Source organism: Lissotriton helveticus, chromosome 7 (genome assembly GCF_964261635.1).
Source record: "Lissotriton helveticus chromosome 7, aLisHel1.1, whole genome shotgun sequence".
Classification (NCBI taxonomy): domain Eukaryota; kingdom Metazoa; phylum Chordata; class Amphibia; order Caudata; family Salamandridae; genus Lissotriton; species Lissotriton helveticus.
The window spans coordinates 118,644,203-118,669,948 of NC_136068.1; positions in this window are offsets into that span (position 1 = coordinate 118,644,203).

The window sequence follows — 25,746 nt, forward strand, 5'->3', positions numbered from 1 at the left end:
TGAATGCACACTGGTCAGGGCGCACCAATGCTTGTATGTGCGGGAGTAGTCACATCACTAGGACTTTGCTCAGAATCTTGAAGTCCATGTTCAGCATGAACATGGGTCTGTAAGCCGTGACAGGTGCCCCCAGTTCATGGGTTTTCAGAAGCAGGACAACCATCGCATCCCAAGTGGAGCCTGGGAATCCTTGTTTTTCCAAAGCTGTGGCATAGACGGCAGCCATCTTCGGCGCCAGTAGCCCAGCAAAGGCAGAGTAAAACTCCGTCAGCGGGCTGTCTGGCCCAGGGGACTTCCCATGCACCATGTCTGACACTTTTAATTTCCTGTGGTGTGATGCCCCCCACCCCCCCCCAGTGCCTCCGCAGTCTCTACATCAACTCTATGTAATCTCAAGGAGTCCAGAAAGGACATTGTATTCTCATTGGAATTTACAGCTTTTCTGTCATAGAGAGTCATTTATTAGTTTTGAAAGGTGGCGTTAATATATGCCAGTGAACATCAGCTCCCCGCCCAGCACTTGCAGTGAGTAATCAGAGAACCCCTACATTCTGTCCATGCCAGCCATGTCAACAAGTGCTCAGCCCTGCCATTGTTCTTGGGCCATATATTCCCAATAGCTACGACAACAGTGCTTCTCCAGGAGGACACTGTATTGTTCTCTGGCCTCCACCTGTCTTTACCCGCCTCATCATCCTCATCATCACCCAGTTAGTTGTCTAGGCGACAGATATCTTAATCTAGCTTGGTCAGATCCCACTCTAGGTCTCTCCTGATCTCCACTGATGCTCCCATGCAGTATCCTTGCACCATCACCGTGAACGCCTCTCATTCCACAAGGCAGTCTGATGCTGTGCCCTTATTGTGCTTAAAATGATGCAAAATTGCCTCCCGGACGCCCTCCAAGTGAGTGGGATCTTCCAGTGCACTAGTGCTTAAGCACCACATGAGGACTGCAGGGCACTCCTCACCTAGGTGGAGGCACATCAACTGTGGGCTATGATCAGAGATAGTGCAACTGAGATATTCAATGTGCTTAACAAATTGACAGAGTTGCCCCAGCAAAGAAATGTATCCAGTCAGACATGCAGCACCTACAGGCTGAAGTAATAGGATATTTCCTCTCCAAACCATGTAGTGCCCTCCAGACATCTTCTATCCTCCAGCTCCCCATACAATCACAGAGTCCTTTTACCACTTTAAGTGCAGAGGCTGCCGTTATCCACGAGTGAGTGGCCATGGGTATCAGGTGAATAAACCACACAGTCAGGCCAGGGAGGCACCCCGTCCCATCCTCAACCCAACCCCAGACAGTCACCTACAATTGCCTCAGCAACAAGGGGAATCCAATCAGTGCATAAAGACACCAGATAGACATATCCCATCCATGAGAAGCAGAGAAAGTCACACCTGGCCAGCAATGAGCGGGCAACAACAGCGAGTCCAGCAACCCACAGCAGGCCAATACATGATCATCTCCCTCCAATCGCAAGACTGCGTGACCCACCTCCCACAAGCTGCCCTTGCACATCTGCCCAAAGGGATCCAACAATGTAAGGCACAGTTCCCTGTCCATCACCACAAATGGACCAGCTCGTACATCGAGGTCTGTAGTGTCAAATCAAGTATTCTGCTGTTTGCGGTGTTACATATAGTAGGCACTGTCTACTAGCATCCGAAGCACTCCCCTCTGATCGGTCAGGGAGCCCAGCTGCACCAAACAAGGCCACTGCCTTGTCCTTATCTGCTTGTTCCCTTGTCGGCTTCTTGATGTGTACAGCACTGGTGGGATCTTGAAGCCATCTTCGTACACATCGGGGTGGCCTAAGCCCATCCTTTGCCATCTTTTCGCCCATGCCCTTATCCTGGCACTTCTCAAACCACTCCCATGCATTGGAAGGCATCAGGAAAATATGTGGCACACCATCGAGAATTACCTGTAGCTTCACAGGGAAAAAAAGGGAATACCCTAGCTCCGCATCACAGGGTCCCCTCTTGACTGCCGTAAAGGAGGCTCTCCTAGCCTGCACAGCCGCAGTGAAGTCGGAGAAAATGTTCACTGCCACGTTCTCAATATGAAAGGGACATGCCCACTGGAGCTACATATCCTGAATAATGGAGCAATTTGTCCACTACTGGCCGTGACGGCCGTCCTGGGGTGGGATGCTTGGTGGGGACATTGTGCGCCTTTTCAAGTGCAAAAAAGGGAGCAAGTTGAGTGGAAGCCATGTTGGTCTTCATCTTGTGTTCTAGCGATTTGGCTGATGCCCGGTGGAGCTACCATATAGCTAAAGAGGAGATGGGTTGTGGACTCCCCCTCCCTGCTGTCACCTACCCAGCTGGACCTTGGGCAGATTTTCCCCTCGTCTCTACGTTCTATCTTCCTCCTACCCTTCTACCCTATCCCCTTACCCTTCCTTGCTCCATTCACCTTGTCCCCTAGGCTCTTTAAATGCTTTTCTTGATACTTATGTACCTTTTAACCGATGTAAATTGCAACATTATTGTCCCTCATGTAAAGCGCTCTGATTCCATCGGGTCTAGCCAGCGCTATATAATAACTCATTAATTAAATTTGGTCCCATTTAGTGCTCTTTCTCTCTTTGTCTACCTCCCTAGCTCCTAGCTCCTATCCACCCTCCCCTGAATCTCTCACCTTGCATGCTAGTCTGCCTAGCCCCCTGTCCTTTGTGCCCTTTGACTAAGCACTCCTTCTCCCCTTGTTGGGGAAAGATCCAATATTTATACTCTGGAGTCTCAGCGTACCCGCTGAGAGAGTCCACTGCGCCAAGGGAGCCACTCACAGCGGAGGTATGGTATGGCACCCCTTGCCAAAGCACACCCTCTCCCCTTTTTGGGGAAGGATCCTGTTTGTAGGCCTTGGAGTCTCAGAGACCCCTCTGAGAGAGTCCACTGCGTAAAGGGAGCCTCCCGCAACAGAGATAGGGAAGTGATAACACTTCCCCTGGGATCACAGCTTACTGGACTTTGGACGTTGCTTTGACTCGTCTACCGGTTTGTGTCCCCGTCGCCCTTCCCCTCCTCTTTCCATGTGGTGTCCTTCACCCTACCCTCCTCTTTCCCGCCTTCATTACCTGTCTCCTTCCCCAGCTCCTTCCCCCTCCCCTGAATCTTTCCCCTTACCTGCTTTTCCCCTTACTTACTTGTGCTTATTGTTCACCGTGACCTTACAAGTAACTATATTTGCCATGCTCTAATAACTGTGTAACCTTTGTAACGATGTAACCTGTAACTATAATCTGATGCTCATGTAAAGCGACCTGATACCTCCGGGTCTAGCGAGCGCTATATAAACCTTTAAAATAAATAAATAAAAAATAAGTTGGATACCATGTCAATGCCCTCTATCCCCTCGGGCAGCCCTACAATCTCGACATTGTTGCACTGATTGTGCCCTTCCACATCCTAGGCCCTGTGTTCCACGATCTGCACCCGCTCAGTTAGATTATGCATTTGTTGTTACAAAGTGCGTAACACTGTTCGCAGCTCCTTTACAATCATGTCAGTGGCTTTAATCATATCTGCTAGTTTGTGATGATCCGCCATGAGAAGACCCAGCTCCATGTTAACACTCCAATCTGATGCTGCAGTGTTTCCTTGGAGTATGCAATACCAGCCAGTATTTTATCTTGTGTGAGCTGTAGCGCAGGCATCAGAGGCTGCGGACCAGGTCCCGTGGGATGATCCCTCCCCCTGGGTCACCCCCTGTGTGTCCGCAGATGGGCCTCCATCTTTATGTCTGTTTCTTCCCATTGTCCTAGTGCCACTGAGCAACACACAGGGTCACCAGATCATCAGCATGCTCAGCAGCGACTTCTCTCCCACCAGCAAGGTAGGGAGGTCAGCACCCCATTTGACAGATCAGTCCACTGGGGGTGCTCAGTCACGTGCCCCTATTTCCAGACCACCACCTTCTCCGCAGCCAGCGGTGGGTGTCAAACTAAGCCCCGAGCAACCTCTAATCAGGTCACAAATTCTATCTCACAATTAAGTCAATGCTCTCCACTGGGCCCCCCTCAGAGATTACCATGGCAATGCCAGTCTCCTGGTTATATTCAGACTCCAGGGCCACCACGCCCAGTACAACTCCAACAGACTGAATCAAGAAGATCCCACCACATGAGCAGTCCTCCCTCCCACTCAGCAAAGAGATACTCCGATGGTGCCACAGAAGAAAGCCCTTCTAGGGTCCTCAGACCCCCCCCACTTACTGCGTGATCCCCACAATGGCCCCCAGTGGTTCAACCAGCCTGCTGCCAGGCCGCGGGTTCATCTGCCTCTGCAGGAGTGTCAAGTAGCAGCTACCACTACCTCAAAACTGCACTCAGCACCCGGGCCCCTCCACCACATCCAGGGGCCCTCCTGGCCTTCGCAGCTGAGCAGGCTCCCAACCAGCGTCCATCTGCCACACTGACAGACCTTGGTTGCCCCACGCTGGTCCCACAGCACCATGTCACGGAACGCTTGCACTGGCAACAAAACTCAGCCCCAACCCCCGTGAAATCTCCAGTCACCCTCAGCCGCCAAGCATCGTGGGCTCATGTCCTTTAATGGGTCCTCAAGCCAAGCTGTGCAGCACCAACAGGTGTGGGTGCGGGTGCAGCATTGCATGGCCTGCTCCCACTGACCAGTGTAGGAACCCAGCAATCGGTGCAGTGATACAGCCCTGCCCCCCTTGCGATCCCTGCTTGCTGAGGGCCCTCTTCCAACAACTTGGTCCCGAGGGCCCAGGAGGTGCTGTTGTCGCCTCAAACCACACCCCACAACACGGTCGGGTGTGGGTATGGCATCTCCTGGTCTGTTTTCTCCACTCTGGCTCAACTCGGCAATGGGTCCTTCTGCAAGCCACCGACAGCTATCGCCGTGCTATGCCGGCTCGTTCCACAGGCCAGGATCTCTCCTCAAGCAGATCCCAGGAGGATGGAGTCAGATATTTGAAAAAGGGCTGCAGCAGAGCAAGAACCTGGGTCAAAGTCTGATGAGGAAAAATAATTGCTGGTCTGAAAAAACTAGTGTAGGTAGATCCCACCTGCAAACATCAGCTCAGATTAATCACTGCTTGCTGGCCTTTTGGTATGGATATTGTAGTATTTATAACTTTTAATTGTGGCTTGGCTGGGCTGACAGTGTATGGTGCTGATTCTTACAGCCCAAAAGCATCAGAGAAGCAGGTCATGGTAATCCCAAGTCATGATGCCTCTTCAACAGAAAAAACGTGATGGCTGGGCATACTAAAAATGAATAGAAACACAAGAAATCAGAACATCAGATTTTTGGGAGAAAAATTCCATATCTAAAATTTTTAAAGTCATTCCAACTTTTGAGAGTCTAAATAGTTCCATACAATCCACGTTTGAAAATAGATTACTTCCATGATTAAAAGATTAAATCAATGGAGGAGGTAGATAAAATTTTCCTTAATTATATTCTCTGAAAGCACAACATCTGCAGAACTCAGAATCTGGGCACAGCGAGCTAAGGGAGGCATTCGAAGTTATCAAAGAGGGAAAATGAACTGCCATCTAACAGTTGACGCCTGCTTCCAATGCTCGAAATATGAAATTCACATTAAATGAACATACTGAAAACTATGGCAGCCTATTACTTCCTGCTTTATATTTTGTGGGTTTTGTTGCCTTTACATGACCTAAAAGGGCTCAAACAGAACTTGGATAAAGCACTGGAAAACATTACTCCGAACTGTATTTGATTTAATACTTTTTAGTTCATGAGTGCATTTAACAAAGAAGAGGTGTCCACCCATTTGCAAACCAGAGCTATCTTCAATAGATCAAAAAGAAGATAGCTTGATTTAAATGACCCAGCAGTAGATTATGCAAATTTACTTCGATTAATTTGCCATTGACTGATTTACAGAGATTGCTTTACCACACATTAAACTGTAAATTACTTTAATTGCTTCAGCTTGCATTGCAATGCAGAAGATTGCTCAGCTTACTTTATAATTTGCTGGACGTCTTTCTATTAATGTGTTTTCAGCAGCCCTGCTTTAGAACATGGAATATGATTTCTCAAACTGCTCTGGCTTGCACTAGCTTAATGAAGTAGACAGCTCCAGTTACACTCCCCTACATATTATGGAAGATGGTTGTTCTGATTGCTTTGCCCGATGCTGGATTACACAAGGAGATTACTTTCACTATTTTATTCTCCATTAAATAACAGAAGGTGAAGAGTATGATCACTTTACTATTTACTGGATAAAAGAAGGGAATTCATTGTATTGCCTTACAAATCCGATAGCCTTAAAAGCCGCTGACGAAAGTAGCGATACCCTGGGGAAGAGCATGGAAATCTCCATGGAGGAAAGCTAATGAGTTTTCTCAGCGACGCACCAGTGTTGCACCAACAGTGCCTCCTTGCATGCTCTCCAAGAGAACTTCGCCCATTGAGAGACACTTAGTGCACCACAAAAGGCAGTCCAAGAGCCCCGCAAACCAGATCATCTTCAAGGCACAAATGGGGCGTCAAGAACATGTGCTCACACGCTGGGGAAAGACTATACGGGTCTCGGGGAGGGCCGTCAAAATTTTAACCTGCACTAAGGTTTTTAATCACAGTTTCTAGTCCTTTTGTACTGATCTTTTTTACTGTAAAGATTTTAATTAATCGTACAGTTAATAAAACTACTTTGTTGTTATTCTGCATTGAAATACAGTAGATGGCTAGTCTGATTATTATGTCCTTTATTGAATTAAGGAAGGAAAGTACATTGATATCATTTTAATAGTACAGAAGTGACACAAGATCGACATTTGTTCCTATTCCGTGGAAAAGTATTGCAGTTTGAAGAGCTGGGTCTTTCAGATCTTCTTCAATTGGAGCAGCTTGAGAGCCATTCTTATGCCGATAGGTATGTAGTTCAGATTCTGGGTGCATAGATGAAAAAGGCCTGCCTTGTGGTCTTTCCCTACTTGCATTTCTTCATCCCCAGTCTGTCTATGCAATGGATACTGGTTTGGTGTTCTTGGGCTGATGAGTTAATTTCCTTACATAAACCACAAAAAGGCTAGAGTCAGGGGAAGTAACGGCTAATCTACTGTCCCCACTCTAAACCAGTAAACACACAAAAAAGTTGGTAGCCAATAGTTAATATAAGAACAGTAAAAAGGCGGTTTGCACTGGAGATCCAGAGATAGTGCGTTATGTGAAATTCTGACAAATGTGTGACTATGAAGGCCACCACCCCTCCCTTTGACTGAACATAAGGTACCTCCTTTAATTGAGGGCGGATAATGAGCTACACATAATATTCTCTCAGATAGGACTCACTTGGGCACACCGTAGGTGTTTTCCCCTTTGCCTCATAGTGTAGGATGTACGGGACACCACTTCTAGTTTTAGTTAGGGAGCCGACAGCCCTGACGAATGCCCCAGACTTAAATGGCTCTTTGCATGGGCAGAAAAATGTTGGCCTTTTAAGAGATGGATCAGAGACATTACTCTCTGTAGGGTTCATCAAATGCTTTTGCTTTTAATGTACCTCAGGTCCTCACTAATAAAGGTGATAACCGAGGAACCTGAAGGCACTTTTAAATAAACTGGATACCGCTTTATCCTGTAAGATTTGTGCAAGAACTCCCTCTTACCGCCAAAAGTCTTCGTGGAGGTTGAGTCCGCCCTGGTAGTACCATCTTACCAGGGTGGGGAGAGGATGTCTATGATGAAGCATGACACAATATTGTGTGTGAGACATCCTTTTCCATGAAGGATGGTCTTCTAGACCTCCTTCATAATTTCACATAACGCACTATCTCTGGATCTCCTGTGCAAACCGCCTGTTTTACTGCTCGTATATTAACTATTGGCTACCTAATTTTTTGTGTTTACTGAGATCATTTCCTTATCCAGGTGTGTAAGGGAACTATTTCTGATGTTCTGATGGAGCTGGCCATTAAGAAGATGCAGGCTAAAAGGGGGCTCTCTTCTATTCCCATCAGTGTTAGGGTAGCATGGAAGACCTTCCTATGGCCTTTGAAACATGCAACAGCTTGTAGTATGCCTTTCAAGAGTGTAAATATGACATCTACAAGTTTATTGAGCAGTGCTTCCTCTATCCAGGTCAGAGAGGAGCAAGGTTTGCACTGTTCAGAAACATCTTTTGAGTAAATTGGGTTTCAGTTCTGTTTCAGGAGAAAGAGCGTATAGTGTCACGATCCCACTCAGCTGAAAGTCAGCAAATTCTGCAAGGGCGATGCTGATCCTCCCACCCATCCAAAAGACAATGCTCAGCTCAAGAAATGAGTTCCTGAGTTGGCTATTGTTCCCAAGATGAAGAGGGCTGTGATGAGTAGAGAAACAGGGGTTCTATGTGACCCTCTTTTTCTTGCAGCCCAAATTTTGGTTGTTCTTGGAAGAGCTTGTGTTTGCTTCAAACGACCCCTTTCTTACCTCAGTTTAGGCATTCTGAGATTATTTGCAATATCATAAAACATCAATCAGTATAGCCTTTTACAAGTGTCAAACTACTTTCTTTTCTATTCAATCTTACTATTTTACTGATTCTGACAAGCACCTGTTTTTTTTCTAACAAAAATAGGTGGATTCAGTATTAAGGGTTTTCCTTGTGATTCTCTTGGACCTTTTTGATTAGTTGCTCCTTGATTCTTCTCTCAAGGACAATTTCTCTAGACTCAATTGACTGGTCACAAATTTTTAAAAAACTCTCGAGACCTTGAAAGATCCTTTCTTGATTCCTCTTTCAAAGATTGCTACACAAGTCTCAAGTGTCTCTAACTCCCTTTGGGTCGACTTTCCTTTTGGGATGTAGGTCTTGAATCAATGTCCAAGGTTTTTGAATTAACTTGTCCTTAATAACTGGGCACAAAAATTAGGTTAAGTGCACTGACCTTTTGAATTGTTTTACGGATTTGTGTTCTTCCCGTGTTTTATCCGTCTGGATCTTTTTTGAGTTAACTCAATGGTCTTTATATTTTTCTGGCATGGTTCCAGGATGAGTGGAGCGCTCCACATATTTTTCGGAATGTTGTATGCTCAATCGGGTACGTGGATGTTGGCTTTTGGTAATCTTCTTTCTTCCTTGAGAGAGAACTGTCCAGAGGCTTCAGTTCGATGAAGCCAAGGCAGATTCTGTGCTGAAGGCAGTGTATACATACCACTGCATCCTTATTGGCCTTCGGAGTACAAATTCTCGCGTATTGTTGCAAGAGTTAGAGTAGACTGCCAGTCTGTACTGTGAAGACTGTGGCTAGATTTTCTGGACCGTTTGATACAGGAAATTGGAAGCCCTCCCAGCGAGAACAACCAGGGCACAGTTTGGCGGCCATACAAGATTATGGTTTGATTATACTAATGTTTTCAGAGTGCGGGCTGGCCAAAATCCATTTGCAAGGTCTAACGTACAACTCCAGCAGCCTAAGCGAGTATTGGTATTAAGTCATACAATGTTCTCTTAGCTTCTTAGTGAAGTTTATTTTAAGGAGAGTTCTGTGCTGAGGGTCAATCTGGGTTATTTTACACTGGTTGTCAGCTGAAGATGAAGCTGTTTACATTAATTTCAGATAGTCTGTGGTTGTGCAGTGTTGGAAAGGAGGAAGAAAGCTGTCTTAGTTGGGTTGAACACTGGGTAGCTGCTAGTGTTTTTTGGATCTCATTTAGGTAGAGACAGGTTTTTGAAATGTTGAATACTGTGAGCTAAAAAGATTTGTAGCTAGAATGATGTGTCATGTGGATAAATGGATCCTGGTGCTTTTGTCAGTAATTGATGATTCAAGGGATTCCGTGTAGACACTGAGGATGACAAGAAGAGAAGGGATCCCTAGGGATCCCTAGAGTAATTCACAGGCGGATCCGATATGGTCGAGTAGATGACAAGGTAAGAATTAGGAGGAGAAACATTGCAGGACTGTTCTACATTAGTCCATGCTTGTTTTCATGGTGCAGATCAATGCTTGAAGGTCGATTCTATAGAAGGTTGCAGAGGTCAAGCAGGATAAGGAGGCACCCGTCATTTATGTTGATGAGGACAGGATTGTCAAATACTCGAAGGGCATACATTTCGTTATCCTACATCTCATTGATTAATGAAATTTCTAGTCTTTGAAACATTTCTTGGATTGCATAATGATGTCATTCGTGTCATTCTACCCTAAATTTGATTACAGAAGGAGGTTGATCTATTCATTAAATATACAGTGAGATTACTTTGACTGTTTTTCCTTGCATTAGAATTAGATTGTAGGAAGCTATGCTGCGTAGGCATTCTTAACACATAGATAAAGATTTCCCAATTAATGTATCACGCATCTGATTACAAAAATAGATTAAATTGATTATTTCACCCACATCAATAACGGACACATCATTGCAAAGAAACAGCACAGCTTTCAGAAGAGAAATCTTTCCTGACACAGAAAGCACAGATTCAGCTCTGACTGAAAATCTTTCAATAAATAGCTCATTTTCGGATAAGTTGTCAAAAGGGTCTACTATGCAATATTTTACTATATATGCTTCGTAGTCTGTCACTTACAGCAAAAACCTCATCTACTGAGTACTTTTTGTAGCACTTTTCTCGAGTACAGCTTAACTACCACACTGCTATATCCCTGCATGTTTCTTCATTGTTTGATAGCTAGAGACAACACATACAAAGTCACCCAATTATTTAGTACTAAACACTTACAGTAACAAAAACCCAGAACTATTAGCTTTGCCAATGTATTTTAGACAGATTACAGAGAGAAAATGGGTTGAACATACTTTGGAGCCCAGTGGCGTAGCAAGGAGGGGGAGGGTCCGCCCCTGGCGGCACGAGTTTTGGGGGAGGCGGCCTCCCCCCGCTCTTACCTGCGGCCATCGCGGGGCAGCAAACGATGGAATCGCCAGCACCCCGCGCTCTTACATGGGGCTGCCACGGGCCGGCAAACGCAGGGACTGCCACGGGCGGCCAAAGTTCTAGCTACGCCACTGTTGGAGCCCCATTGGCATTCGAGGTAGTGAGAAATAAATTCTGGCACAAAGTATATTGTAGACTCCAGACCTGAGTTTCTGTCTGCTCACGTGCTCTGCCTGCCTTATGCACAGCCTTCCCCTCTGCTGTGTGAACTGTGAAATTGTAATGGGTGTGTGTTTTCACGAAGGAGATACTTGAAAATAATCATTCATCTTACAAGACAATGAAATCCCATCCAATTAAATGCCCTTTTTAATGCTAATTTGTGATTTCACATCCATCAAGGGCTTTACATTTCTTTAAAAAAATATTACAGTTCTATAAAAAAAATTATAATGAGCCTAAATTATCAAAGGCTTTTTTTCCAGTTCTGTTTCTATGGCAAAATGCATTAACGCATGGCCCAGAATGATCAGCCCTGTAAATGCCACTGCTCATAAATGTAATGAAAAGCTATTTTTTTTATACATTGCATCCTAGACTGGTGAAATTTCGCTCTTACTGAAAGTGTCAAATGCTTAATAGAAGTCACATTTCAAGATGGCTGCTTAATGGATAGCAGTATGCCAGACACTGTCAAAGTGGTACTGGCGTTTATTTACCATTTTGCTGTTTTGGAATAGTCATGAGTTGGTAGATAAGACAACATTTCTATAAAATGGTCAGAATCCTTTCTAACATGGCAATTATCCCTCTAGTTGCTGCATTAATTACTTTGAAACGATTTAGACAGCTCTTGGAAGGGAAAAATGTCGGCTTTGACTGCTTTTCCTAATAATTGTACCAGTCTGGACTTAAAAATACAGGCAAGGTCTGACAGAAATGGCTAAGTAGAAAACCTTAGCTGCACCGTCTACCTTCATACATGGAGTAGTGTGGCTCACTGGTTAGAGGCGGCAGACCCAGGAGCAGAAGTCTGCCCGGGACCAGGGTTCAATTCCCGACGCGGCAGGGTCGTGGACTTGGGTCAGCGGACTAGATAATTCTCGCTTCGGTGCTTACTCTAATCAGGGGTTCCACTCAGCAACTCTGGGCATTAGCTTGCCTAATCTCCACAACGGCACCATCAACTCCGGGGATGCCTGGCTCCACCTTGGGGACTCCCAGCAGGGACCATCCCACAGGGAAAGCCAGGATGGGTTCCTCAGAGTTATACAGCGCCAGGAAACCTACAGACGGGTAGCAGTGCGCTTTACAAGCTCAAATACATTTACATACATGAGGGTGGTTCCCTGCTGCACCCACAGATTTTGCAGCTTGTTGCACTCTTTAAAAGAAGGAGCAATATGTAAACTATAAATACAAGCCTTTTAAAGCCCTTATTTCAGCCTTGGCGGTTGAACCAAGCATGGACTGGTACTACCAGGTACTACAGGGTGTTTTCCCAGTGGGGTGGCATGTTGGGTTCCGGTTTTACTGCTGGTGGGAGTCAGTTTTTGTTGCTGCAAGCCAGCCGTTTGTGTTTTATGCGTGCAGTGCTTCAGCGCTTTAAAAATTAACAATGCAAAGCAAATTATTTTAATGCTACCACTCTCGTCTTACAATGAGATGCTTTTGCATGTGTGTGTTTCCTACATATCGCCACCAGCGGCGCTGTCCTTCATTTCTTTAACACCTTCGCCACGGGGCTAATTCCCCCGCGGCACTGGGGGGAGGGGGGCGCGCGCAGCGCCTCAGTGCTCGTGACGAGCTCGGCTCATCACGCTGCACGGTGGCGCTGTGCTCATGACGAGCCGAGCTCGTCATGACCACGCCCGTTTTTAAGAACGCTCAGCACAGCTGGAGAATTAGCCCCATGTGTGAGCGCCGCGCGTGTCATGACAAGCTCAGCTCATCATAAGCACACAGCCACCGTGCATCATGAAGAGTTGAGCTTGTCATGAGCACGGAAGGGGTTAAGTGAAGGGCGGGCAGGTGTCTGCTGGTGCTTGCCTCATAGTTCAATTCATTTATGAAAAGACGCTTAAAAATGCAATAGTGTATTTCTTTATAAGGTGAACATTGCAGCACATTTCATTTTCATTAAATGATACAATTGCTTTGAGTAGCAATTGTTAGAGGTGATAGATTCTAAACATGAACTTAAAATCATTCATTCCCCCAACACCACCACTGCTGTGACAACGACGCTATTAGTGAACCAAGAGGAAAGTCAGTTGTCTTTTGCCCCTATACCTGGCTTAGGGTGTTTCTATATATTTATTGTATTTATGTATTTAGGTTTTATAAGGCGCACAGCTACCAAAAAGTTTCCCGGCGCTGCCTTGCAGGTTGCCAAAAAAGAGGAAGGGGAAGCCTATTGACCAAAAAGCCAGGTTTTCAGAGATCTACGGAAATGGGTATAGCAGGTCTCGGTCCTAAGTGCAAGATGAAGGGAATTCCACCAAGTGGGCCCCAAGTAGGAAAAAGAGCAACTACCCATCCGGGACAATCTGTGTCTAGGGACCATAAAAGTAGCTTGATTAGCTGAGCGAAGGGGGCGGGAAGGAACATATGGTTGTGCAAAGGTGCTCCAGTATTGCAGGGCCTTGCCAGTTTGGATCTTGAACATGATAGTTAGAGTTTTAAATTTGATGCGGTTTTCCAGTGGAGTGTACGCAAAGAACCAGAGGCAGGCGTAGTTCTAGGGATACGGCATAGAAGGCGAGCAGCAGTGTCCTCTACTACCTGTAACTTGTGTATAACATCCTTGTTGGATCCCAAAAAGAGGCTGTTGCCATAGTCCAGGCAAGAGGTAATCAAGTCTTGAACTACGGTTCTTTGCGTAGAATCTGGCAACATCCACAAGATCTTTCTTAGCCACTTAAAGATACCAAAACAGGTTCCTGCCACCTTTACGGCATGATGTTTCATCGAGGGTTGATCATCGATGATGACACCCAGTTTATGTGCTTGGTGGGAGGCTGGAGAAAGGCACCCAATTCAGGGGGCCAGTGCAGAGGAACCCAAAGTTCTTTATTCTTCCCTAAGATTAGCACCTCAGTCTTCTCCCCATTGAAGTTTCAGTGAATTAGCCTGCATCCACTTAACAGACAGGGAGAAGATTATTTGGGTTGGCCTCAGCATAGGAAAAAATTGACAGTCCCACCTACTCAGCGATATCAGCCAGAGACTTAACATAAATACTAAATAGCAAAGGGCTAAGTATAGAGCCCTGTGGTACCCCATGGGGAGAGGCATGAATTTTGGATACTGCAGCTGGGTAAAAGACCTGAAACGAACGGTCCATTAAGAAGTTGGCCAGCCATTTCAGGGCGAGTCCGGTTACGCAAATGGATTGTAAGGCTTGCAGAAGCATGGTGTGAGATACGGTGTCAAAAGTGGCACTCAAATCTAATAATATGAGCGCCACAGTGTGGCCAGTGTCCAAGAGGCTCCGCATCATTTCGGTAACTCCCAGAAGTGTAGTTTCTGTAGAGTAGCTTTCTGTAAAGCCCGATTGAGAGGGATGCAAAAACGTATAGGTCTCAACATATCAGGTTAATTGCAAATTCATGTGTTTCTCCAAAATTTTTGAAAAAACTGGGAGCAGAGAAATGGGGCGGAAATTGGACATCTGACCCAGGTCAGCATTAGCCTTCTTCAGGAGTGGAAGAATCATAGCATGTTTCCACTCCAATGGAACCGAGGCTTCCCTTAGGGATGCATTAACCGCATCCATGCGGTGCACTTTCTCGCTGTGCGCTGGAAAATTCAAAAACGCACTTTACATGACGAGCTCACCTTGTCATGAGTGTACCAGAGGTACACCTCATGATGAGCTGAGCTCGTCATGAGCGTCAAAGGGGTTAAGTAGCTACACACATAGAACACCTGAAGTCTAGAACATGTGTATGTAAGCCAATGTTGACTGCCTCTCTCAAACGTACTGCTACAAGCGTAAAATGGCTGGGGGAGACATCCCTTAAGGATAAGAATCCTCACTCACCCGAGGGTGACATGCTTCATCATATGGGTCCTCCTTACCAGTGTGGAAAACCTAGTCACCACTGGGAGCTACTACTTTGGTGTTTAAAGAAGGAGCTCAGAGATGTTTTATCAGGTAAGGGACAGGATGATAATCCCATATGTGAGATGATAGGTGTAGTGAGGTATGCAGCGCTGTGTGAAAGAGTGGATAGGTGAAATTAAAACTGCCTAAGTGGAATCACTGAATAACTTTATTAATGTGTTCAACTTGACAGGGTTAAAAAGAAACAGCACAGCGGTATGGATGTAGAACCACTGTCACTTGATGGTCAACATGTTTCAGCCTGATGATCTAAACCATAGTATCAGCGGCTTTCTTCAGGACCAGATATACTACGTGCTAATGCTGCTGCAATTATGTGAAGAATAAGTGTGGCTCAGGGGTTAGAGGCAGCAGACCTGGAAGCTGAGATCGGTCCTGGACCAGGGTTCAATTCCCCGCCTCGGCAGGTCTTGGGCTAAAAATTCAACGGACTCGATAATTCTCGCCCGGTGCCTCCTCGACTCACGGGTTCACACTCTGCGACTCTGGGCAATAGCTTGCTTAATCTCCACAACGGCCCCTCGTGGCGGGATGCCTGACTTTCACCTTGTGGATACCCTGCTATCTCACAGGGGAATACCAGGAAGGGTTCCCTAAGCAAGCGCCGGGAAACCCACTGCGGGTAGCTGTGCGCTATATAAGCTCAACTACATTTACATTAACAAATTTAGCAAGCACAAGTGACTGCTAGCTGCTTTTGTTCATGTACTGTTCTGTTGAGCATTATTTTCATAGCACAAAATGCACCCTTGTGTCCATTTTGGATGGGCGGGTATATTTGCGTTAAGAAAATAGCTATAAAAGTTGAGTTATGCTCCTTACGTAATACCGCATAATCTCATGCAATTCTGCTATGCTTAATTACCCCAATTAAACCTAGCTCTACTCTCCCCTCCTTCCCTAATGGATTTTTTTGCTGAGCCTGGCCCCTTCCCTACCAGCCATGGGTCAGAAACTCCTTGACAGCCTCACAGGAGGCTGGATTTCCCCAGCCTGCCATCCATGGAGAGGTGCCAGTCAGACTTCTCCACAGCCCCAGTGGAACTTTCAAAAGTGAACCTGACATATGACTGATTCTGCCCCAGCCATACCAGCCATTTTACAAATGGTCAGTCTAACTGTGGAACGCAGATATCCCTAGTTTTTTGCCTGGAGTGGCACCATCAGGCCAGCAGTTCCAGGCAATGCAGAATTACAACTTTCCAACTCATTTATAAAATAGTGGGGAATTTTCAAGGGCTGGAGTTAAAATAGTAAATAAGCCTCATGGACTGCTATATGGCGAAAGTTGCACTTCCCCAAATATTCTAGGACTGCAGTTAGAAAAGTAAATTTGCATTGTCAGCCTCTGCAAAGCCATGTGGTACCCGAGGATGCGGAACATGCAGAGATGCTGGAGAGCATCCCTGGCCCTTATTAGTCAATCTGTCTGAAATGGATGAGGATTAGAGCTGGTGGCTGGGCCTGTAAATGAAAACAGAGAGGTGTTAAAAAGTAATGTTGCGCTGAAGTGAAGAGGCGCCGGTGTTAGGTGGGGGAGGGGACCTGGAATATTCTTCAGAACACGATCACTAGCTCAGTGTTACGGGGAGTTAAACTAGCATCACTCAGCCACCTGCGGCCCTCTAAGGGGGGATGATGCACGCCCCGCCGACCTCAGAATCAAGGCACAAGACGTACCCCTGTTTCCTGGCAGCTGTTTTACTGTGATCAAAGAGTCGCCTTTTCAGTTATTCTGCAGCCGAAGGATCCACCCTGCTGAGAGACAGACTTTCCATATGTCTGCAGAAAAACTCAATTGACATATTATTAAAAAAATATGTCAGCCATTTCTCAGGATTCTTGGACTGGCTGTGGCTTCCCGTGCTTCAAAATTCAGGACACCGATTTAGCAAAACGAGTTTTCTGTGTCAGATTTTGTGTAGTAAGTAATCAGCACTTTCTCTCCTATGTGCCAGCCCTGAGAAATATATGTCTACCTATATGCAGTCTGTGGGGCCAGGTTGGGGGGGAGGGGAGGATTCGACAGACGACCACGAAGGAAAATGAAATAAATAATCAGCTTTCCCTCATTGTCGTCTGTCTAAAATACGCCCCCACCGGGGCGCACCGCTTTTACATGCATGGGCCAGGGCTGCTAATATGATGCCCTTTATTTTTTACAGTTCTCGTGTTTCCTACACCCTATGTATCCAGTCAAGTATTTTTCTTTGCATTCTCTGCTTGTGGCACTGAATATCTAATGAGTTCCTACGGAGTTCCGCCACAGCAGAACAGGTTTCAAAAGGGCCCTGATCAACCAAGTCGGTCAGTACGGATGCCGGAAACATCTATTGGGGCATTTGCTACAAATCGCAAGCTAATGCTTGGAGAAGGAATCCCCCTCCCACACATATGGCACCTTAGCGCGTGCAACACATTTTAGATCAGACACTCACTGTAAGTGTAGATCTCACCTTCACATAGTTTACGGTCCTGAGGAATGCCGGTATTAAAGCAAGGCCTGGCTGAAACATGTAGACCACCCACCGGATGCAGGAGTCACTAACTATTACTCCACTTACATCCATTGCCTTGCTTTTACTGGTATCAGAGGCCCAGATATTAAAGACAACCCCCTGGGTACTGGGACCACTGAATCGCTTTTAACCTTTCACTTTCACATCACCTTCACTGCACAGTCAGCAAAGTACCTGCTCCGCTGTAACACAGGCGTTGAAGCACACCCGGCACACATTCGGTGTCACTGGGTGGGCCCGATGATGAAGCATGCCACCAACTAGGTTGGTGGTTGAGGGCTTAATAAGGAAACCAAACGGTTCCTTTTCCTTTCTCATACAGTCCTGAGTCCTGTTTTACATACAAATAGGCCAGTTCTCTCTTGATTATATATAATAGACCTGGGGATACAGACTGGCTATCTAGTCCTCTCTCTCTCTCCTTGATAATTGAATATCTAAAGAGATAAACAGGACTAGGATTGTAAAGAACAAAACTGGACTGAATTAACCATGAACTTTCAGATATCTGCTTCTTGTGCATAGTATAGATGCATCCAGGATTACTTATTGGCCCCTCATCACGCAAGATACCAGATTTAGGTGCATTAGGAAAGATACAGAGATTGTTACAAGATGACCCATTGCCACCTAAGACATCAGGTTTATGGGGTTAGTAAAGATGCACCCAGGATTACTAGAGGGCCCATCATCACACAAATTCAAAAATGTCATACATTCACCCCATTGCAGAGATCTGGGCCTAAATCCATCGTTTTTTGCTCCCCATGCCATTCCAGTTTGGAGCCAGCCATATGCAAATCAGTAATGACCCTGTACCCAATGGGAACAGTCTAACCCCCATCACACAAGACACCAGGTTCATGTGCTTAGTAAAGATGAACATAGTGTTACAAGATGACCCATTGCCACCTATGACACCAGGATTATGTGCACTAGAAAAGATGCACTGAGGATTACCTAACGGCCCCTCATCACACAAAACACCAGGTTTATGTGCATTAGTAAAGATGAACATAGTGTTGCAAGATGACCCATTGCCACCTTTGATACCAGGTTTATGTGCACTAGTCAACCACAAGGAGATGATGGACGGAGCGCTGAAACTTTTCAGACACACCCCCAGTCACAGATTGAGTTGAATCCATCATCGTTATTTAGCTCACTTTGCCACCCCAGTTCAGACACAGCCATATGCAAATCAGTCTTGATCCTGTGCCTCATGGGAACAGTCCAGCCCGAACTGCCAAGCCATGTCTTCCCTGGAGCGGAATCAAGCATCCTGGGACCGGTTTATGGCTAACAGCCGTCATCAGCCAGGCTAGCTTGAATCTAGTGGCAAAGTGAGCAAGGGACCCATGTCTGGGCATACCCTGCCAACATAGGGTGAACAAAGCAAAACCAAAGGGGATGATGGACGGAGTGTTGAACATTTCAAGCACTCCCCCCCCAGTGGCTCACTTTACCACTGGATTCAAGCTAGCCTGGCTGATTAGCCAGAAACCGGTCCCAGGATGCTTGTTTCCGGTCCAGAGAAGACATGGCTTGGCAGTAGGGGCTGGACTATTCCCGTGAGGCACAGGGTCAAGACTGATCAGGGTCAAGACTGATTTGCGTATGGCTATGTCTGAACTGGGGTGGCGGAGTGTGCTTAAGAATAATGATGGATTAAACCCAGATCAGTTGACTTGGGGGTGAGTGCTTGCAAGGTTCAACACTCCGTCCATCATCCCCTTTGGTTTTGTTATGTGTGCCAGTAACAATGCACCCAGGATTACTAGATGGCCTCATCACACAAGACACCAGGTTTATGTGCATTAGTAAAGATAAAGATAGTGCTACAAGATGACCCATTGTCACCTAAGAGACAAGGTTTATGTGCTTAATAAAGATGCACGCAGTTTTAGAAGATGACCCATTGCCAACTAAGACATCAGGTTGATGTACACTGGTAAAGATGCACCCAGGATTACTTTATGGGCCCGCTTCACACAAGACACCAGGTTTATATGCAGTAAAAGAGGTTCTGAGACTTAGAAAAGACCCTCATTGGAATGGTCAGGACCTGATGGTAACCCACAGGGCATCAGGTGGCTTGGCCGACTCAGAGGGCCAACATTGACCACACCATTCAAGTTAGGTGAGACATATGAGAGTTTCCTTGGGGTGGATTTGGTAATGGGATTATTCTTTGGGACTTTTCAAGGTGAACAATGTTTGGGAGGAGAGTGGGAAGTGTTGAGTTTTTGTTGATTCAGGTTATCGGTTGTGTAGTTCCATCTAATGGATGGCAGAAATTTGGGCTTGGAAAGTTAGAGGGATGATGGAGCTGGGAAGATGCATTGGAGCTGTCCTTGCACTCCACTACATTTAGGGATATGAGGAATGATAATGACATTTAGCCTCAATATCAGGGGCTTAAACTCCCCTGAAAAGAAGCTAGTAGTCTTGAGTTTTCACTATCGACTGGGTTTGATATTTGCCATTTGTAAGAGACCCATCAACCAAAAACAAGATTGCCGTGGAATGAAATCAAAGGATTTCGGGCTACAGCTCTTTGCTACTCAGGAATGATTTGAGCTGAGGTGGGGCTCTTGTGTAGTACTAAATTTCACAGCAGAGTATTGTCAACCCATGCAGATAAAGTGTTCAAAAGATTGGGAGTGGAGTTCCAATAGATGATCAGATGTACACTCAAGTGTCTCTCCATGCCCCCAAAACCAGAAAAGAACCATTCTTTAAAACCTTCACATCTGAGCTGGCAGAGGCTAATCTCCTGATTGGATGAGATTCGAATGCCGCATTAGACCTGGCTTAAAAGTGCACTTAGTAGAAATATGAAAGGGATGGTTGTCTCCCATGGGCCTTGTTAGAAGAGGTGGGTTGATAAATGGGTGGCAATACCCACATGTGAATTAAAAATATCAAAGTTCATCTGTGCATAAAATCTATGCAAGGGTAGACTACTTCCTCCTGTGTAACTGGCTGTGTGCAAACATAGAAGACGTAAACATAGTAACAAAGCCATATTTGACCATGCACCAATCAAGTATTCAACTATGTTCCGCTGGTTGTGACAATACAATACATAGATAGTGACTGAACGCATTCCTGTTACAAGATCCTGTAAATTAAGTAGGCATTTCCCAGAGAATAAAGACTATTTAGAAGACAGCAACAATCTGGATGTTTCTCCTTGGATTCTCTGGGACACGTTGAAAGTGGCCCTGAGGAGGCAAGTCATCAATGCAGCATCTTATATGAGAAAGGCCTAGGCGCGAGCAAGGGAAGCGCTGGAGAATCAACTAGGAGACCTGCAGGGAGGAGTATGCTTTAATGCTCACCAAACAAAGATGTTGCTCGGTTGGTAACAAAGAGGTGACACTACCAGAGAAAGGCTAAAGAGAAAAAACATATGGGGTCAGGTTAGGGCAGAAAGAGTTTAAGTTAAAAATGTCTCCAGACAAAATTATAGTTTTGCTTTAGAACTCGACTGCCTGGGTGGGGCATCTCCTGGAAGAATTGATGAAGTTTAGGTCAGCTTTTAGGTTTAACATTATTGTACAAAAATCAGAGGCACTACTAATCCACTCTCCTCCCAACCCATTGCAATAACTTCAGAAGGTATTAGAAATCAAATGTACAAGCCCCTATCACCTCAGGAAAGTCGCTTTTTGCGATGTTCCTGTGGCAAAAGGGGCTTTGCCTTATTTACCAGGCAGCGTTAAGCCACTTGGGGCAAAGAAGGGGTAACGTGAAAAGCATGGGTGGGTAATGAAAAGGCACAGGGGCTGGCAGACGAATATCAGAACATGGTTTCCGGCATTCTAATGATTAAGAAACTGAGAAAATCTTTCCAATTTGGTGGTCTCTAGGAAGGGAATATTCTGAGTTAACTGTGGCTCGGTTGTCACAGATTATGGGTTTTACATGCAGATTTTGTATTTTTTATGGCCCTTTTTCTTTCCCACTTTTCCCAGCTTACATCCTATCATCCACATTTGTCTCTCTGGTATCGGTCCTTGTACAGCTTTTTGGTCCCTCGTGGTGAACTAGCCCACTGTAGAGTTCCTTGACCTCCCTTGTCCATCAGCATTTAGTATTTTGTTCTATTTCTCTCTTGTTACCTTTCTATTTGGCTGCTCTGCCAGACACGTTGGTGTTCTTTTGAGTCCGTCTATAAATGGGGCATCTTTCATAACAACTTCAGCCACCACAGCATAATATCCAACATTAACCATATTATTAATACACCCATTATCCCTTTCCACATGTCCAAAACTCTGAGACATCCACAAGTACTTAATACATTTGTCTGAGTTAAATGTGCTAGCAATGCAGCTTTAGCACATGAGAACGAAACACAAAGAAGGGAGATGGCTTAAGGGGACAGATATTGATAACGTTGTAAAGTAGTCCCTCGTGCAGTTCAGTGCAAGCACTGGAGTGGGCACACTTAAACTGCCAATAGAATTAGGTGATAGAGAAATACACAACTGGAATGAGCCAACCCGTGTTTGGAAAGTCTCAAGTGAATGGCTAGAAGAGGCGGGTCAAAGAAAGTCAATGGTTGAAAGGGGCAGAACCAAATCCCACTCTACTTATATAGTTAGCCATAGGAATGTGTGCAACCACATTGCCAAAACCCAGACCTCATAAAGCAGTCCAAGGGTTGTGTACGTTACAAATAATTGAAGGATTTATACTCCTATTTATATCCTAAGATCTCACAGCCTTGAATGTTTGGACCTCACATAAATCCGACTATGCAGCATCCAGGTTCAAATAATTTTACCTTACAATTCTGCTGGAATTTACATACACTAGCTTTTATTTTGCAAGGCCCTTACTAGAGGACTGTAAACAGTCATCAAATGTCCTTTCCTGATACCAGATGGCAGAAACTACGCACACCCGACAAAGCCCTCAAACACTGCAAACTGTTGAGACGGGAAACATAACAATTGTGCTCGGACTTACTTTTTTCTGCTCAAACACTCAGGGGCACACTGCGAAAGATAATATGACACAAAAATCAAATTAAAATCATAGATGTGTTAAAAAAATATTCAATGCTAAATAGGGTAACACAAAAAGGAGGCTGCAAACTACATAGCCTAGAGGTGCAAGACTCTAGTGCACTTATTGAGAGCAGAACATGTGTCAGCTGTCATTATATCACAAGCCAAAATGTAATAAATCTTTGACTTCGTTGGACCTTTTATAAATTTTGTTTTTCATTTGCAACAGCAATAATCATCTGAAACTGAGTGCTGTGTGTCAACATCTTTTGCAGTCATTAAATTGAGCAGAAGGGTCTCACCGTGAGCGTGTTTCATTTATCTGAGCATAAATGAAACACTTTGGAATTAGTGCTCTGGCAGCCATAAGGTCGCTCAGGATCCTCTCTCTCTTCAATGTGTTGCAAGTACAGGCTTGTTTTCCTTTTCATGTGTAGGACTGTACTGAATTGTTTGGCTAGCTTTGCTATTAAATATTTCCAGACATCCCGTCTGTTTACCAAGTGCTGTGCAACACTCAATCCTCTTCTTGTGTATATTATTATATTTGAGATTTAGAAAATTAAGTAAATGATGCAAAATGTTGTGAAATTCACTTCACAATATAGGGCCTCATTCTGATGTTATTATGACCCCCACTGACAAGCCCTTGGTGGTAGTCCCACCGACATCTATGACATTAGTTCGACCGCTGGATTGCATTTCCGGAGGTTGGAGCGAGTTAGGCGGGGGGAAAGACCATAGCCTCCGACAGGCTCAAGGAGCACATCAGGATGGCAGTCAGAATACTGATCCCTACAATGGGGCATGCCTGTGCAGGCATGGCTGTAGGGATTAGGATACCCCTTTCCCACTGCCTGTTCATGGCGGTCTCACCGCCATGAACAGGCAGCCGAAAAGGGACTTTGGGGGCCTGTAGTAGAGCCCCCGTCCCTAGTGGGCCTCCGCTGTGGGGCCTGGGGGGGCACATGTGGTGCCCTCCCAAAGATCAATGCACATTGGTGCCTGGCACACGGTGCATGGATGTTTGCAAACATGGCCTTTTCCATTGCTGCTTGTGCTGCAGCCCTTTTGCAGGCTGCAAAACACACAAGGTGATGGACGGAATGTTGCACATTGACAAAACATTCACCTCGAGTCACAGATCTGGATTTAATCCATTGTTATTTTGCTCACCACGCCACCCCAGTCCAGACATGGCCATATGCAAATCAGTCTTGACCATGTGCCTCATGGGAACAGTCCAACCCGAAATGCCAAGCCATGTCTTCTCAACACAAGCGGCAATAGAAAAGGGCATGTTTCCGACTGCATACAGGGCGGTCACATCAGAAAATGTCGGGTGAAAACACCGACGACTAGTCGGGCTGTTACCATCCTGCAGCGATGATAATAAAGTGTGTTAAAATGCATACATGATATTCAAAAGTGAAGTTGGCTAGAGGAAAAACATGTTTGTTGCGAAACATTTTCAGCTCAAACCAGCATTCTGCAAAACATTTTCTGCTCAAAGCAGTCCATGTCTAAAATCTTATGTAAGATTTGCAAAATTCTATACATTTTACAGATTTCACATAACGAGAAATTTACCACTTTTGAAAATTTAACAAGCATAATACAATTTTTGCATGCCCTAATTTCCACTTTAAATACTACTTGAATTTTATCTTTGAATGGCTCTTCAGACAGCCATCTATTTCTGAACTTTTTGCGTGCTAACCCATTTCACTCTGGCTATAGCGCGGCCTCAGCTCATACCAGGATCCAGGTGCCTGCTGCATGGAGCCCATAGCTCTAATGGGTAGAGGAAAGGGCATTCGCCAAAGTTTCACATTCTGACACCCCCAACTCTGGTGTGCAGTTGTAACCAGTGGTCGAAGTGGGGGGAATCTGGGGGGCACAAAGTGCTCATACTTTTTTAATTTAGAAAAAAAATTCCCCTACCTTTTGCCAAAGGACAACTGTCCCAGGACAGTTAATTCCGAGAGCTGAAATGCTTCACATGTAATATAAGACGACGAGTTTCCTGTGCTGTGAAACCGATGGAGACGCACACAGCTAAACAAGCCTTCTTGCCAGGGTGCCTTACTCTCTGAAAGAAATGTAAATGTGCAAAAGTGGTCAATCTGCAAATGCAAAGGGTGCTTGTATTGTCTTTAATTGATGGAATCACTTGAAGCTTCCTGATGACACATTTCTTTTTTGAGAGATGTTGTGGGGAGCTACCAGCTGTGAAGAGTGTGCTTCTAAAAGACAGTTATAAAATTAACGTACACTATGTACAGTCTGTGTATTACTAAAATCTATATTTTGGAAACACTTTTTTTTTATACCTTTTTTTATGCATTTGTTTGCAGCCTTTCTTACACTGTGTGAAATCAAATGCAAGTTTAAAATAATGACTTGCAGCTTCACAGTGTTTTCTGTCACAGACGGGGATCTTGTAGCACGAAACATACACTAGTCACCAGTCTTCACTGCGCCAATTAGATTCAATTCTGTGGCTCTCTGGTGGGTCCCATTAACTAATAGAGGATTCATAATGTAGGATGTGCATTTCCCAATTTACTTGCACCTAAATTTCATTTAAGCTGTGCTTTATTTTATTTGTACATAAAGAGGAAGAGCAACCCAGTTATCCCTTGTGAGCTGGAGTATAAACTGCAAAAAAAGGTTAAATGCCAACAAGGGAAACCTTTATATATGGTAATTTGAACATAATTTACTTTAATTACCTGCCCACACAGTGACAGATGAGACTACATCAAAGCCAGACTGTAAATAAAATTGATAAAAGGATTTCTTAAAATGAACAGGCACACACTATGGGGATCATTAGTATGGCGGGCGGATCGCCACCGCCTGTATGGCAGTGGCGATCCACCCGCCAGAAACCACCTCCCGCTTACAAATTCCCCCCCACCACATTACCATGGCGGGGGAACACCGGCAGACGGAAAGACCGTCAGCCGGTTTCCCGCCCGGTCGAAAAGTCGACCGGGCGGAAAAGCTGCTAACATGGCGGCGGCGTCTGGGAGACACCGCCAACCATATTAGCATGTCTGCAGGGAAATGCCTTTCAAGGTAGGCGGTTTTTGCCATTTGGGGCCCGTAGCGGGCCCCCAGGGATTTTGGGGTGTGCACATGGCTGCAGTTCCATGCACAACTTGGCAGGCACCGCGGGGTGCCTGCCACGTTGTGCATGGAAGTGCGCAACATGCCTTCTTGGCATTGCGG